This window comes from Hemitrygon akajei, chromosome 5, assembly GCF_048418815.1.
Source record: "Hemitrygon akajei chromosome 5, sHemAka1.3, whole genome shotgun sequence".
Lineage (NCBI taxonomy): Eukaryota > Metazoa > Chordata > Chondrichthyes > Myliobatiformes > Dasyatidae > Hemitrygon > Hemitrygon akajei.
In genome coordinates, this window is record NC_133128.1 from 79,678,339 (window position 1) to 79,694,494 (window position 16,156).

General features: G+C 45.9%; 1 protein-coding gene across 4 annotated transcripts in view; it reads left to right on the forward strand.

Moving 5' to 3' along the window:
* cdkl5 (cyclin dependent kinase like 5) overlaps positions 1-16,156 on the forward strand; it is a 533,184-nt gene that overhangs the window by 441,045 nt on the left and 75,983 nt on the right. The gene's annotated exons all lie outside the window — the stretch shown is intronic.

A 16,156-nucleotide genomic window follows, 5' to 3' on the forward strand; every position in this document is an offset into this window, starting at 1 on the left:
ATCATGTTAATTATATAACTTGTGGCCATACCCTTGTCTGTCATGAAAAATATTTTGTACATAAAATGAATTGCAATTTTATAATTTTAGATCTTATAGAACTTCAGTCCCTTCATGTGACTTCACTATCAGCAGGCCTTAATAAGTGATGATTAATGGCATCTTCTTTCATATGAATAGAGTGCACCTCAAGGCTGTACGCTTAGCTCCCTACTCTGCTATCTATACACACTCAACTATGTGACTGAGCACAGCTCCTACCTCACCCACAAGTTTTCAGATGGTACTACTGTTGTTAGACAAATCACAGGTGGTGATGAGTCAGCTTACCAACGAGAGGACACTTGATTGAGTGGTTTAGCAATAACAACTTCTCACTCAACATTATAAAGCTAAAAAACTGATTGTTAACTTCAGAAAGGGGAAGAATGGTGTACATACACCAGTCTACATGAGCTTAGTGAAAGAAAGAGTCAGCAACTTTAAATCCCTAGCCTTTAACTTACAGGATGACATGACCTGTCCTGAGCTCAGAACATACATACATTTGCCCCTCCTGGAACCAATCCCCCAAAAACAGGGATGCTTAAGTCAGTGGACTTTAGGACCCAGCGGAGCTCCAGACCTTATTTAACCTGTCTCAGTACGGTGGACTTTAGGACCCATCGCCCGCAGTGTTTCTGTTCCGGATAACAACCATGATTGAAATTATAGTGGAAATAATAAAGCGATCGGAAAGAGGTGAAATGACATCGGTTATTGGAAAAGTGTTACGCTACAGTCGGTCAGTGATCGGAACAATTTTAAAGGATAAAGTGAGAATAGTGGAGCATGTGAAGACCCTGGCCTGGTGAAAGCTACAATTATTACTAAACAACGCAGTGGTTTAATTATTGAAATACATATGTTTCTTAAGTGTTTTATATGCATAGAAAGGTAAAAGTATATACTAAGACAAACGTTTGACTAACTGACGCTAAATAATACCGGATGTACCTGTTCCATTTTTTTCCGATTCCTGATCCGCGGTAACCTATGCACATCCTTCCAGATACTTTAAATCATCTCTAGATTACTTATAATATTTAATACAATGTAAATGCTATGTAAATAGTTGTTATACTGTATTGTTTAGGGAATAATGACAAGGAAAAACAAGTCTGTACATGCTCAAACAACAAGTGCTGGAGAGAGAACTTCTGGGTTTTCCCGATCCGCAGTTGGTTGAATCCATGCATGCTGAACCTGCGGATAAGGAGAGCTGACTGTACAATCGTAAGGGAAGTGCTCCGGCATCTTTACCTTATTAAAATTCAAAATGAAATTTATTATCAGAATACATACATGTCATCACATGCAACCTTGAGATTCTTTTTCCTGCAGGTGTACTCAGCAAATCAATAGAATCATAACTGTAAGTAGGACCAATCAACAACAAACTGCAAATGCAAATATAAATAAATAGCAATAAATAACAAGAGTATGAAATAACCAGAAAGAGCCCTTAAAGTGAAAGATCATTAGTTGTGGAAGTATCAGAAATAGAAAGAGTGTAGTTATCCTCTTTTGTTCAAGAGCCTGATAATTGAGGGGTAGTAACTAATCTTGAACCTGGTAGTGCAAGTCCTGCGGCATTTGTACCTTCTACCTGATGGCAGCAGTGAGATGCTGGGTGGTGATCTTTGATGATGGATGTTGCATTTCTATGACAACATTTCATGTAAATCAATGGTTGGGAGGGATTTACCTATGATAGACTGGGCTAAGTCCACTAGCTTTTGTAGGATTTTCCGCTCAAAGGCATTGGTGTTCCCATACCAGGCTGTAATACAGTCAGTCAATACACTTTCGCCACACATCTGTAGAAGTTCGTCAAAGTTTTTGATGACATGCCAACTCACTGGAGACTCCTAAGGAAGTAGAGGCATTGTTGTGCTTTTTTGCTATTACATTTATATGATGCGTCCAGGATAGGTCCTCTGAGATACTGACACTCAGGAATTTAAAGTTACTGACCCTCTCCACATCTAATCCTTCGATGAGTACTGGTTCGTGGACCACTGGTTTCCCCCTCCTGAAATCTACAATCAGTTCCTTGGTCTTAAAGTGAAAGATCATTAGTTGTGGGAAAACAGTTATGGTTGTTGTTATGACACCACCCAGCCAAATTTTCAATCTTCCTCCTGTATGCTGATTCATCACCACCTTTGATACGGCCCACCAAAGTAGTGTCATCAGCGTATTTGTATATGGTGTTGGAGCTGTACTTAGCCACACAGTCATAGGTGTAAAGTGAACTGAGAAGGGGGCTAAGCACATATCCTGTGGGATTCCTGTGCTGATGATACAGGATCCAATTGCACAAGGGGGTATTGAGGCCCAGGACTTGGAGTTTACTGATTAATTTTGAGGGGTGATAGTATTAAATGCTGAGCTATAATTGATAAAGATCATCTTGATGTATGCATCTTTGCTGTCCAGATGTTCCAGAGCTGTATCTTCTTAGGAAGTTCGGCTGGTCAACAAACTTCTACCGATGTATTGTTGGAAAGGTATCCTAACTTGATTACATCATGGTTTGGTACGGCAATTCAAATGCACAGGAACATAAAAAGCTGCTGAGTGTAGTGGACTCTGCCCAATACATCAAGGGCACATCTCTCCCCATTTCTGATTGTATTTACAGGAGGTGTTGCCTCAAGAGTGCAATATCTATCATCAATGATCCCCACCACCCTTGCTATGCCTCTGTTTGCAGCTACCATTGGACAGGAGATACATAAACCGAAGTCCTGCACCACCAAGTTCAAGAACAGCTACTTCCCTTCAACCATTTGGTTCTTGACCATAATCGCTATGTTTTAGCAACACTATGATCACTTTACACCAAGATGAATCTTCTTTGTAGAATTGTGGTCTTTCTTGTAAAAATTGTATAATTTATCTCTAAGTTCTTCTTTTGAATGCCGCTGGAATGATACTATATATATACCCGTGATGCTGTTGCAAGTTTTTTGTTGCACTTGTGCATATGACAATACCTCTTTTATATAGGTATAGATAACTCACTTGCACTATCCTCAACAGGATCAGGATTAACCATGCCTGGAATGGCATGATGATGCACAGCTGGCACCATAAAATTTTACTTTATGATGACCGTGAAAACGTTGCTCAAACCACGAAGTGCAATTTAACATCTGCCTCTGAGATGAGAGTGAGAGCAACATTTGGAGTTGCTGCTCTTTATTCTCGGCAACTTTAAAACTTGTTTTCATTTTTTCCCAATTCTGAAGGGTACTTTCCATAGGTACTGTCTGATTGACACTGTTTCCGGCGTTTTTACTTTTATTTATGTTGAAAATTACATCTGCTCTTTGTCAGTGTTATGAGATGGATAGGAATCCTGAAGTTAAACTATGACAATAGCTTCTGTTGCTGAAGTTATATTTTTAAAAATTCTATCAAATGGTAATGTGAAAAACATGGATTGTACTTTTCTTTCTATTAGTTTTGTGTTTAAGAAAGGGATCAGTTACTGTACTGTGTTATTATTAAGGAAAACTTGAAATTTCACAAAATTTTTAAGGTGCTTTATTGTCATATTTGCTTTCAAAATTTGGTTCCAAGCTGCAATCAATATTGGGACACATGCACAACCCTTGGTCAAAAAGAAAGGGTTTAAGAATAAAGTGAGCTTGGAAGATTAAAAATGAAATTCCAGGGTTTGATACTGAAGCATCTGTGACATTTGCTGAGGCTAACAGTGGAATAATTTAGTCTTAAAGTAGCAAAGATGTGAGCCAAAGGCAGAGGCTACATCATTTGCTTTATAATTAACTCATTGTGTGCACAGATTTGATGGTTCTGTCTCAGTTCTGCTACCCTGACTTGGAACATCTGGTGGTCAAATGTCATCCACTTTTTTCTGCCGAAAGCGTTTTCTGCTGTCATCCTAGTTGCTATGTACATTCTACCCCAGCCAATGTCAGACTGACATCAGAGGAGCTGATCACCATAATCAACAATCATAAGAAAATACTCTGATGCATTCCTGATCATTTGGGGGACTTCAACCAGGGCAGCTTGAAGAAGTCTTTGACCAAGTACCACCAACATGTCACCTGTTGAACCAGAGAAACCAAATCACCTGACTACTGTTAAACACCACCAACAAGAGCACTTACTGTGCCATTCCACACCCGCACTTTAGCAAATCAGATTACCAAGATGTATTTCTACTTCTAGCATATAGGGCTCAATCTGTGGCGTTCAAGACCGGTGATCCAGAACTCTCCACGAAGTCCAGGTACAACCTACAGAAGGTTATCTTAACAGCAAAAAGTAACTCCTACTGAATCAGATACACGTCAGCTATGGTTGGGTATATAGGCTATTACTTACTATAGGGCAAAACCCAACATTATAAATGGCTGTGATGCTTAACAACCTGATGAGTTGAATGATTTTTATGCACACTTTGAAAGGGAGAACAAAACTACCTGTGCAAATTCTTTCAGTTGATGACCTTGTGATATACTGTATGTCTCGGGGGCCAATCTCAGAACACCTTTCAAGAGGGTCAGGCTCCAACAGTGTACTTGGCAGGGCACTGAAAAACTGGGTGGAGAGTTCAAGGATATCTTCTGTTACGAACCCCGTAACTGGGTGTCTTACCAGCAAAGATAGAAGTGTCCGTTGGAGTCTGGTGATACTATTTTCAACAATATTTATTATCAAAAATATACAAAATAATATCAATGCGAATATACAAAGAATATACGTTAGCAATACTAAACCTAAAAGTGCGGGTATAATAATAATCACTAATGAAACAAGCTCTATCGTTGTCTAGGGGATAATGAATTGTCAGATGGAAATATAAAGTTCAGTTCAGTTCATGCAGGCTGCGGTAGTTGTTGGTCGCGGTGTTTCAATTGTTGGAGAGAAAGAGAGAGAGAACGTGCGAACAGTAATAGCTATTATCTTGCCAACCTTCCTTTACGATCTTGATCCGTCGATGCGTTGTTGTTGTGGCCATTCATGTATGACCCCTCCGTCCTTTAGACCATTCTTCCGTGGTGGACTCGTCACCCAGGCAAGGGTGGACACACACACAAGCCCCCACCGGTCTTGCTACAAAACGCTGTGAGTTAAAATTTACCGACCCTTCGGTCTCCGATATCCCACACTGTCTCGTGGGTTTCTGCTGCTCACTAGCATTTCTCCTGGTGCATCTGAGGGGTGTTACCCCAGACCCCACTTTTATCCCCACTCACGGGGTCTCAGGTGTCAATCAGGTTGAGATGATGTAACCCATCAAACCAGCCCACTCTGGTTGTCCCCTGAGGGGTTTCAATGAATAGAACAGTACCAAGTACACAATCCTTCTCCAAAAGACAATAGCAGTAATCAATGGTTCCGTTCCGCTTTTGTTAGTAGGAGCCCATCACCCTGGGTAACTCTTAGCTTTGTCTCTCTCTCATTAACTTTCATGAGCTGTTATCAATAACAACTGCCCTGGCAGAGTCCCTTTTGTCTCTCTTACTTCCTTGTGAGCAGCATCGAAATAGTAGCGTTTTGTGATTTTCCTAAAAGGGGGGGGGCATTGGCGACTCTGCACCCTTCTGCCCATCAGAGGTGTTCATCCTTCGTAACACTTCAATCTCTCAGTGCTCCATTTGGAGGTTTCCACCTACTTATAAAGGGAATGAATCATATTGGTGCTCAAGAAGAGCAGGATGAGCTGCCTCAGACACTATTGCCCAACAGCATTCATATCAACTGTGATGAAGTGCTTTGAGAGGTTGGTCATGGCTGGAATTAATTCCTGCTTAAGTAGGGATCTGGACCCGCTACAATTTGCCTATTGCCTTAATAGGTCTACAGCAAATACAATATCACTATCTCTCCACTCATTCTTGGATCACCTGGACAATAGCAATACTTACTACAGTTCAGCATTTAACACAATCATACCCTCAGTACTAATCAACAAGCTTCAAAACTTGAGCCTCTGTTCCTCCCTCTGCAACTGGATTTTTGACTTCCTCATTGGGAGACATAGTCAATGAAGATTAGAAATAATGTTGTAGAGTAATGTAATTGATGGAAGTTTACATAATTCACAACCACTGACATTGTGTTGTCACCTGGACTTATTTCCACTTGGGATAATTTACTTATTTAATTATTTATGGTTTTATATTGCTATATTTCTACACTATTCTTGGTTGGTGCGACTGTAACGAAACCCAATTTCCCTTGGGATCGATAAAGTATGTCTGTCTGTCTGTCTGTTTCACTTTGTCTGATGTGATGTTGTAATTAGATAAAGGGTTTTTAGTGTGCTTTGAGTTTAGTTTTTTGGTTTTCAATAAATGAGTTTCCACAGCTTTTCTGAAATATAAAATGCCTCTGCCATTTTTTTTTGCAAAAACCTACATTGGTGACTCTGATGCTGTAGGATGATTCCAGAGTTATTGAATATGCTGGCCAACAGAGTTGCTTTGAAGTTGCCTGAGTTTTAGAAGCAAATGCTGTTGCTTGGTTCGTACAATATTTCTATGTAGTAGTGTTGTTCAGCAACCGCACAGCTGCGAGAGCAGTGAGTCTACTAGAACACCCGCCTGAATGTGATAAATACCGATTGCTGAAACTCACCTTTTATAGACTTTTGGAAAATTGGAGTCTGAGCGCGCCAAACAGTTACACTCCTTGCCTGGCCTCGGTGATGATAAACCATTGGAGCTAATGGACCACATGCTGTCTCACCTGGGGAATTACAGTCCTTGTTTTATTTTTAAAGAATTCTTCATGCAGCAAATGCCCATAGCACATAGCCCATGCTAATGTACCCATGATGAACTGTAGGGAGCTTGCTAAAATGGCTGATAGTCTACATTGAACGAGACATAGATACCTCATTCTTCCTCTTTTCTCTACCTCAATAAGCCTGGTCAGCAAGGCCTCCAACATAAAGGACACCCGTACCTGCAAAACACAGCACCAGGCCTGTGCTTTTACCATGCTTACTTTGGTAGGAATGCTAGGAAGTGTCAGCTGCCTTATAGCTTTGACAGTGCCAGTGCATCGGGACATCAGAGGTCTGTGAAGCCCATGGGTTCCAGCTGCAGGGGTTATCTACTGTTCATTACGGACCCCCTTTCAGGACAATGCTTCTTGTGTGACTTGAGTGCTCAGTCAGGTGAGTGTGCTGCCAGCATTGCCTTTTGATGAGAAGGTAAAGAATGATGGAACCTCACTGGAGGCTGCTAATGGCAGCAAGATCCAGACTTACAGGACTTGAACCGGATTTGATCAGGGACCTGGAGGTAAAGGAACCATTAAGAGGTAGTGACCATAATATGATATGTTTTAACCTACAATTTGAGAAGGAGAAGGGAAAATCGGATGTGTCAGTATTACAGTTGAACAAAGGGAACTATGGAGCTATGGAGGGAGGAGCTGGCCAAAGTTCAATGGAACAATACCCTTGCAGGGAAGACAGTGGAACAAAAATGGCAGGTATTTCTGGGAATAATGCAGAAGGTGCAGGATCGGTTCATTCCAAAGAGGAAGAAAGATCCTAAGGGGAGTAAGGGGCGGCCGTGGCTGACAAGGGAAGTAAAGGGTAGTATAAAAATAAAAGAGAAGAAGTATAACATAGCAAAGATGAGCGAGAAACCAGGGGACTGAGAAGCTTTTAAAGAGCAACAGAAGATAACAAAAAAGGCAATACGCCAAGAAAAAATGAGGTACGAAGGTAAACTAGCCAAGAATATAAAGGAGGATAGTAAAAGCTTCTTTAGGTATGTGAATAGCAAAAAAATAGTTAAGACCAAAATTGGACCATTGAAGACAGAAACGGGTGAATTTATTATGGGGAACAAGGAAATGGCAGATGAGTTGAACAAGTACTTTGGATCTGTCTTCACTAGGGAAGACACAAACAATCTCCCAGATGTAATAGTGGCCAAAGGAACTAGGGTAAAGGATGAACTGAAGGAAATTTATATTAGGCAAGAAACGGTGTTGGATAGATTGTTGAGTCTGAAGGCTGATAAGTCCCCGGGACCTGATGGTCTGCATCCCAGGGTACTTAAAGAGGTGGCTCTAGAAATCGTGGACGCATTGGTAATCATTTTCCAATGTTCTATAGATTCAGGAACAGTTCCTGCTGACTGGAGGGTGGCTAATGTTGTCCCACTTTTCAAGAAAGGAGGGAGAGAGAAAACAGGGAATTATAGACCGGTTAGCCTGACGTCAGTGGTGGGAAAGATGCTGGAGTCAATTATAAAAGTGGAAATTACGACATATTTGGATAGCAGTAGAAGGATCAGTCCGAGTCAGCATGGATTTATGAAGGGAAAATCATGCTTGACTAATCTTCTGGAGTTTTTTGAGGATGTAACTATGAAAATGGACAAGGGAGAGCGAGTGGATGTAGTGTACCTGGACTTCCAGAAAGCTTTTGATAAAGTCCCACATAGGAGATTAGTGGGCAAAATTAGGGCACATGGTATTGGGGGCAGAGTACTGACATGGATTGAAAGTTGGCTGGCTGACAGGAAACAAAGAGTAGCGATTAACGGATCTCTTTCAGAATGGCAGGCTGTGACCAGTGGGGTACCGCAAGGTTCGGTGCTGGGACCGCAGCTGTTTACAATATACATTAATGATTTAGATGAAGAAATTAAAAGTAACATTAGCAAATTTGCTGATGACACAAAGCTGGGTGGCAGTGTGAAATGTCAGGAAGTTGTTATGAGAATGCAGGGTGACTTGGACAGGTTGGGTGAGTGGGCAAATGTGTGGCAGATGCAGTTTAATGTGGATAAATGTGGGGTTATCCACTTTGGTGGCAAGAACAGGAAGGCAGATTACTATCTAAATGGAGTCAAGTTAGGAAAAGGGGAAGTACAACGAGATCTAGGTGTTCTTGTACATCAGTCAATGAAAGCAAGCATGCAGGTACAGCAGGCAGTGAAGAAAGCTAATGGCATGCTGGCCTTTATAACAAAAGGAATTGAGTATAGGAGTAAAGAGGTCCTTCTGCAGCTGTACAGGGCCCTGGTGAGACCCCACCTGGAGTATTGTGTGCAGTTTTGATCTCCAAATTTGAGGAAGGACATTCTTGCTATTGAGGGAATGCAGCGTAGGTTCACAAGGTTAATTCCCGGAATGGCGGGACTGTCATATGTTGAAAGGTTGGAGTGACTGGGCTTGTATACACTGGAATTTAGAAGGATGAGAGGGGATCTGATTGAGACATATAAGATTATTAAGGGATTGGACACGCTGGAGGCAGGAAGCATGTTCCTGCTGATGGGTGAGTCCAGAACTAGAGGCCACAGTTTAAGAATAAAGGGTAGGCCATTTAGAACAGAGATGCGGAAAAACTTTTTCACCCAGAGAGTGGTGGATATGTGGAATGCTCTGCCCCAGAAGGCAGTGGAGGCCAAGTCTCTGGATGCATTCAAGAGAGAGCTAGATAGAGCTCTTATAGATAGCGGGGTCAAGGGATATGGGGAGAGGGCAGGAACGGGGTACTGATTGTGTATGATCAGCCATGATCACAGTGAATGGCGGTGCTGGCTAGAAGGGCTGAATGGCCTACTCCTGCACCTATTGTCTATTGACATGATGGGTGCCTCTCTGCTTCAGTGGGCAACGTTACAAGTAGGACTTTGTCCTGGCTAAAGTGGCTAGACTTCTGCTTGGTGCAGATTTCCTGTGTGCCCAACGGCTGTTGGTTAGTCTTAAGAACTGCTGGCTTGTGGATGTCAAGGACTTTGGATTTTTACCCTGTGCTCCCAGTAAGTTCCCCACAGCAACTCTGTCAAGCACATGTACTACCACTTGTGAGTTTGCTCAACTACAGGGTGAATTCCCAAACCTCACCAAGCCCATATTCTCCATAACAGTCATAAAACATGGGGGTCGAGCACCACATTTCCACAACTGGCCTGCCAGTTCAAGCCTGTGTGACTGATTGCATCACTGTCTGGTACCCAGATGCCAGTGTATGGAGGCAGAAATTATCTATGGACCCCAAAACATGACCTCTTTATAGGTCAGAGCGTAAATGGGGAAACATAAAGGGAAGGAAAGGTTTGAAGGAAATTGCAATTATCATTGGAGATATTAATCTAGGTATTGATTGCACGAATTAAACTGGCAAGGGTATTTTAGAAGAAGAATGCATTAACAATTGCTTTTTGGAACAGAACATTTGAGAGTCTACAAGAGAATAGGTTATCTTTGATTTGGTCATATGCAATGAAGAATGATTAATAAGGGGTCTTGTGGGGAAAGATTCCATGTGGTGGGGAGGGCATGAGAATTAGTGACCATAATATGACAGAATTCCAAATGAAGTTTGAATTGAACTTCTAGGGTCTGTAACAAGTGGCTTCAATTTAAATGAGAACAATTATAAGACCAGAAGTCCATAAGACATAGGAGCAGAATTAGGCCATTTGGCCTATTGAATCTACTCTGCTATTCAGTCATGTCTGATCCTTTTTCTTCCTCCTCCTCAGTCCAATTCCCAGGTCTTCTTTCCTTAACCTTTGATGCCGTAGCCAATCAAGAACCTATCAATCTCCGCCTTAAATACACCCAATGGCCTGGCCTCCACAGCTGCTTGTGGTAACAAATTCCACAAATTCACTACTCTCCGGCTATAGAAATTTCTCTGTATCTTTGTTTTAAATGGATACCCTTGTATCCTGAGGTTGTGACCTCTTGTCCTAGACTCCCACATCATGGGAAAAATCCTTTCCACGTTTACTTTGTCTAGGCCTTTGAACATTGGAAAGGTTTCAATGAGATCTCTCTTCCCCTCCCCCCCCCCCCCCCCCCACCTCCCCTCATCCTTCTGAATTCCAGCGAAGCCAGGCCTAGACCCATATGTTCCTCATATCATACCCCTTTCATTCCTGGAATCATCTATCTTTGTGAACCTCCTCTGAACCCTCGCCAATGCCAGCACATCTTTTCTTAGATGAGGAGCTCAAAACTGTTCACAATGCTTAAGATGAGGCCTCACCAGTATGTTATAAATTCTCAGTATCACATTCCTGTTCTTGTATTCTAGACCTCTTGAATGCTAATATTGCATTTGCCTTCCTCACCACTGACTCAACCTGCACATTTACTTTTAGGTTGCTCTGCACAAGGACTCACAAATCCCTTTGCATCTCAGATTTCTGGATTTTCTTCCCATTTAGTCTGCACATTTATTTCTTCTACTAAAGTGCATAACCAATCTGTCTTAAGTCCTTCTGCAGCCTTTCTGTTTCTTCAACACTACCTGCCCCTCCACCAATCTTCATATCATCTGCAAGCTTGGCAACAAAACCCGCTATCCCATTGTCTAATCATTGATATACAGCATAAAAAGAAGCAAACCCAACACCAAACCCTGTGGAACACCATTAGTCACTGGCAGCCAACCAGAAAAGATTAGTCCCACACACTGTCTCCTACCAATCAGCTAATGTTCCAACCATGCTAGTAACTTTTCTGTAATACCATGGCTTTTAACTTGGTAAGCAGCCTCATGTGTAGTGCCTTGTCAAAGGCCTTCTGAAAGTCCAAATACACAACATCCACTACATCCCTTTTATCTATCCTACTTGTAATCTCCTCAAAGGATTCCAACAGGTTCGTTAGACAAGATTTTCCCTGAAGGAAACCATGCTGACTTTATCCTATCTTGTCCCGTGTCACCAAGTACTTCATAAACTCAATTGACTCCAACATCTTCCCCAACCACTGAGGTCAGGCTAACTGGTCCGTAATTTCCTTTCTGCCGACTTCCTCCTTTCTTAAAGAGTGAAGTTGTGGCGACCCACTTTCTGCACAAGCGAATCGGCTCACAAATAGCCAGCACGCGGGGAGACTTTGGTAATGCACCTCTGACGTCATTTCCTCCCGGAGAGGGCGGGTGCTAGGGATTAAATGCCAGCGCCGCTAAGTTTGAATAAACTAGTCTCCAAACGACTTACCGACTCGTGTCGTTATTTCAGTGCTGTGTGTAGTACATCGCTACATTGGTGACCCCGACGGTCCAAACGGGATTTGGACAAAATGACCGACTCTTCATCTGTTCACGCAGTTTCGCTAAAACTGCCGACTTTCTGGATGCTGCGACCACACGTGTGGTTTAGCCAAGCAGAAGCCCAGTTCCAGATTCGGCAGATATACTCTAATTCCACGCGTTACTACCAGGTGGTGAGCGCCCTTGACCAAGAGACGGCTGCCCAGGTTGCGGATTTCATACAGTCGCCCCCGGAAGAAGGCAAATATGAAGCATTCAAAGCGCTGCTCATTGAGACCTTTGGCCTCTCATGGCGTGAGCGGGGTGCCCACCTGCTCCACCTGGATGGTTTGGGAGACAGACTGCTGTCAGCATTGATGAACGAGATGCTGGCCCTGGCTGACGGACCCAAGCCCTGCTTCATGTTCGAGCAAGCGTTCCTAGAGTGACTGCCCGAGGACATACATCTGCTGCTGGCCGATGCAGATTTCAGCGACCCCCGGAAGGTGGCGGCCCAGGCAGACGTGCTGTGGAAAGCCAAGAGGGAGAGCATGGCGTCCGTCGGTCAGATTACCAGGCCTCGCACCCAACAGCAGACCAGACCAGGCTCAGCGGGGGGCGCACACAACACAGAGGCAGGTGTGAGGAGGCCAGTGAACAGTGGTGTTTCTACCATCAGCAGTGGGGCACAAAAGCCTGCTGTTGTCGCCCGCCCGGCAAGGGCCAGGGCCAGGGCCAGCTGCCGCTAATGACTGTGGCGGCTGGCCACCAGGCCAGCCTCTTGTACGTCTGGGACAAACAGTCAGGACGCCGCTCCTTGGTCGACACCGGAGCGGAGATCAGCGTCTTGCCCCCGATGGGGTACGACACCCGCAACAGGAAGCCAGGACCCACCCTGAGGGCCGCAAACGGCAGCACGATACAGACCTGCAGCACCCGCATAGTGCAGCTGCAGTGCAGGACTTCACACTGGCCGCGGTGGCCCAACCACTCCTGGGGGCGGACTTCTTGCGAGCTCGCAGCATGCTGGTCGACTTGCAAGGGGAAAGACTGGTACATGCGGAGACTCTCCAGACGTTCTCCCTGGGTGAAGCCAAGTTGCCGGCCCCACACCTGGACTCCATCACGCTGTCAGACAACAAATTCACCAGAATCCTGGCGGACTTTACATCGATTCTGGCACCACAGCTCACGGCAGCCATGCCCAGACAAGGGGTACAACACCACATTCCGACCCAGGGACCACCCCTCCACGCCCGCACATGAAGGCTGCTCCCCCCGGAAAAGCTCCGCCTGACGAAGGAGGAATTCAAGAGGATGGAGGAATTGGGGATCGTATGGAGGTCCGACAGCCCATGGGCCTCCCCCCTGCACATGGTGCCCAAAGCAGCCGGGGGTTGGAGACCATACGGCGACTACCGCAGACTGAACGAGGCTACCACTCCAGACCGCTACCCCGTGCCGCACATACAGGACTTTGCAGCAAACCTGCACTGGGCAAGAATCTTTTCCAAAGTAGACCTCGTCCGGGGTTACCATCAAATCCCGGTGCACCCTGAAGACATCCCCAAAACAGCACTCATCACCCCATTCAGCCTGAAGAATGCCGCACAGACATTCCAGCGGCTAATGGACATGGTTGGACGCGACCTGGACTTTGCGTTCATCTATTTGGACGACATCCTTATAGCCAGCAGTTGTCGTCAGGAGCATCTGTCCCACCTCCGCCAGCTTTACTTCCGCCTGAGTGATTTCGGCCTCACGATCAACCCAGCCAAATGCCAGTTCAGTCTCGATACCATCGACTTCCTGGGCCACAGGATTACCAAAGATGGGGCAACACCTCTGCCCGCCAAGGTAGATGTGATCCGCCACTTTGCCCAGCCCAACATGGTCAAAGGCCTGCAGGAGTTTGTTGGTATGGTGAACTTCAACCACCATTTCCTCCCCTCAGCAGCCCGTATCATGTGCCCTTTGTACACCCTGATGTCGGGTAAAGGCAAGGACATTACTTGGGACGAAGAGGCCGAGGCCGCTTTCATTAAAGCCAAGGAAGCCTTGGCAGATACTGTGATGCTGGTGCACCCCAGAGCGGACGTTCCAACCGCCTTCACAGTGGACGCATCCGACACAGCAGTCGGTGGGGTGCTGGAGCAGCTCATCGAGGGGCGCTGGCAACCCCTGGCGTTCTTCAGCAAGCACCTACGACCACCCGAACTCAAGTACAGTGCTTTCGACCGGGAGCTGTTGGCACTGTATCTGGCAGTCCAGCATTTCAGGTACTTCTTAGAAGTTCACCGCATTCACGGACCACAAACCATTGACCTTTGCGTTCATGAAGGTGTCCGATCCCTGGTCGGCTCGCCAGCAGCGACATCTGTCCTACATCTCCGAGTACACGATGGACATCCAGCATGTCTTGAGAAAGGACAACGTCGTAGCAGAAGCACTCTCCAAACCAGCTGTCCAGGCCCTGTCCCTGGGGGTGGACTATGCAGCACTGGGGGAGGTGCAGCAGGCAGATGACGAGATGCCCAGCTACAGGACCGCAGTCTTGGGTTTGCAGCTACAGGACTTTCTCGTAGGCCCAGGTGATAGGACCCTCCTGTGCGACGTGGCTACCAGCCAACCTCACCCCATCGTCCCGGCAGCCTGGAGGCAGCGAGTTTTCGACTCCATACATGGTTTGGCACACCCATCTATCAGGACAACCGTCCAGATGGTCTCCAGCAAGTTTGTGTGGCACGGACTTCGCAAGCAGGTCAGTGAATGGGCCAGAACGTGCGCGCAGTGCCAAACAGCCAAGGTGCAGCGGCACACTAAAGCCCCGCCGCAGCAGTTCGAACCCACCCACTGGAGGTTTGACCACATTAATGTGGATATTGTGGGCCCCCTACTAGTGTCCCGACGAGCATGGTACCTCCTAACTATGGTAGACCAGTTCACGAGGTGGCCAGAGGCGGTCCCGCTCACCGACACATCTGCCGATTCCTGCGCCCGAGCACTGATCGCAACCTGGGTAGCACGCTTCGGGGTACTGGCCCACATTACCTCCGACAGAGGCGCCCAGTTCACCTCCAGCCTGTGGGGAATGCAGCTACAACACACAACTGCCTACCACCCACAGTCAAACAGACTGGTGGAGTGCTTCCACCGTCACTTGAAGTCGGCTTTCATGGCCCGCCTGAGAGGACCTAACTGGGTGGACGAGCTTCCCTGGGTCCTGCTTGGAATTTGTACAGCGCCCAAAGAGGATCTGCACACCTCGTCGGCCGAGTTGATGTACGGCGCGCCCCTGGCCGTCCCGGGAAAGTTCATACCAGCCCCAAGGGGCAAGAGGAAGAACCCGCAGCAGTCCTGGACAGGCTGCGCGAAAGGCTTGGCAACCTAGCCCCCATACCAACTTCACAGCACGGACAGACCCCGACCCATATACCCAAAGACCTGCAGAACTGTAAGTTTGTGTTTGTGTTTGTACGAAGGGGCGGACACTGGGCACCGCTACAGCAGCCGTACGAGGGGCCGTTCAAGGTTATCAACAGCAATGGGTCCACGTACGCTCTTGTCATTGGGGGGAAAGAGGAGGTTTTCACGATGGACCGACTCAAACCAGCCCATGTGGAATTGGCGCAGCCGGTCGAGGTTCAGGCACCACGGCGCAGAGGCAGACCTCCCAAACAGAGGCTGATCCAGACTGTGGACATTGGGGGGTGTATCGCCGATTCTGGTGGGGGAGGGGGGGGTTATGTGGCGACCCACTTTCTGCGCAGTCAAACTGGCTCACAAATAGCCAGCGCACGGGGGGAGACTTTGGTCATGCACCTCTGATGTGATTTCTGCCCGGAGAGGGCGGGCACTAGGGATTAAATGCCAGCGCCGCAAAGTTTGAATAAACTAGTCTTCAATCGCTACAGAGTGTAGCACATCGCTACAGAGTGACATTTGCAATTTCTCGATCCTCCAGGACCATGCCAGAGTCCAATGATTTGTGAAAGGTCATTACTAATGCCCCCGCTATCTCCACTACCTCTTTCAGAACCCTAAAGTGCAGTTCATCTAGTCTGGGTGACTTAAATATTCTTAGGTGTTTCAGCTTTTTGTGCACCTTCT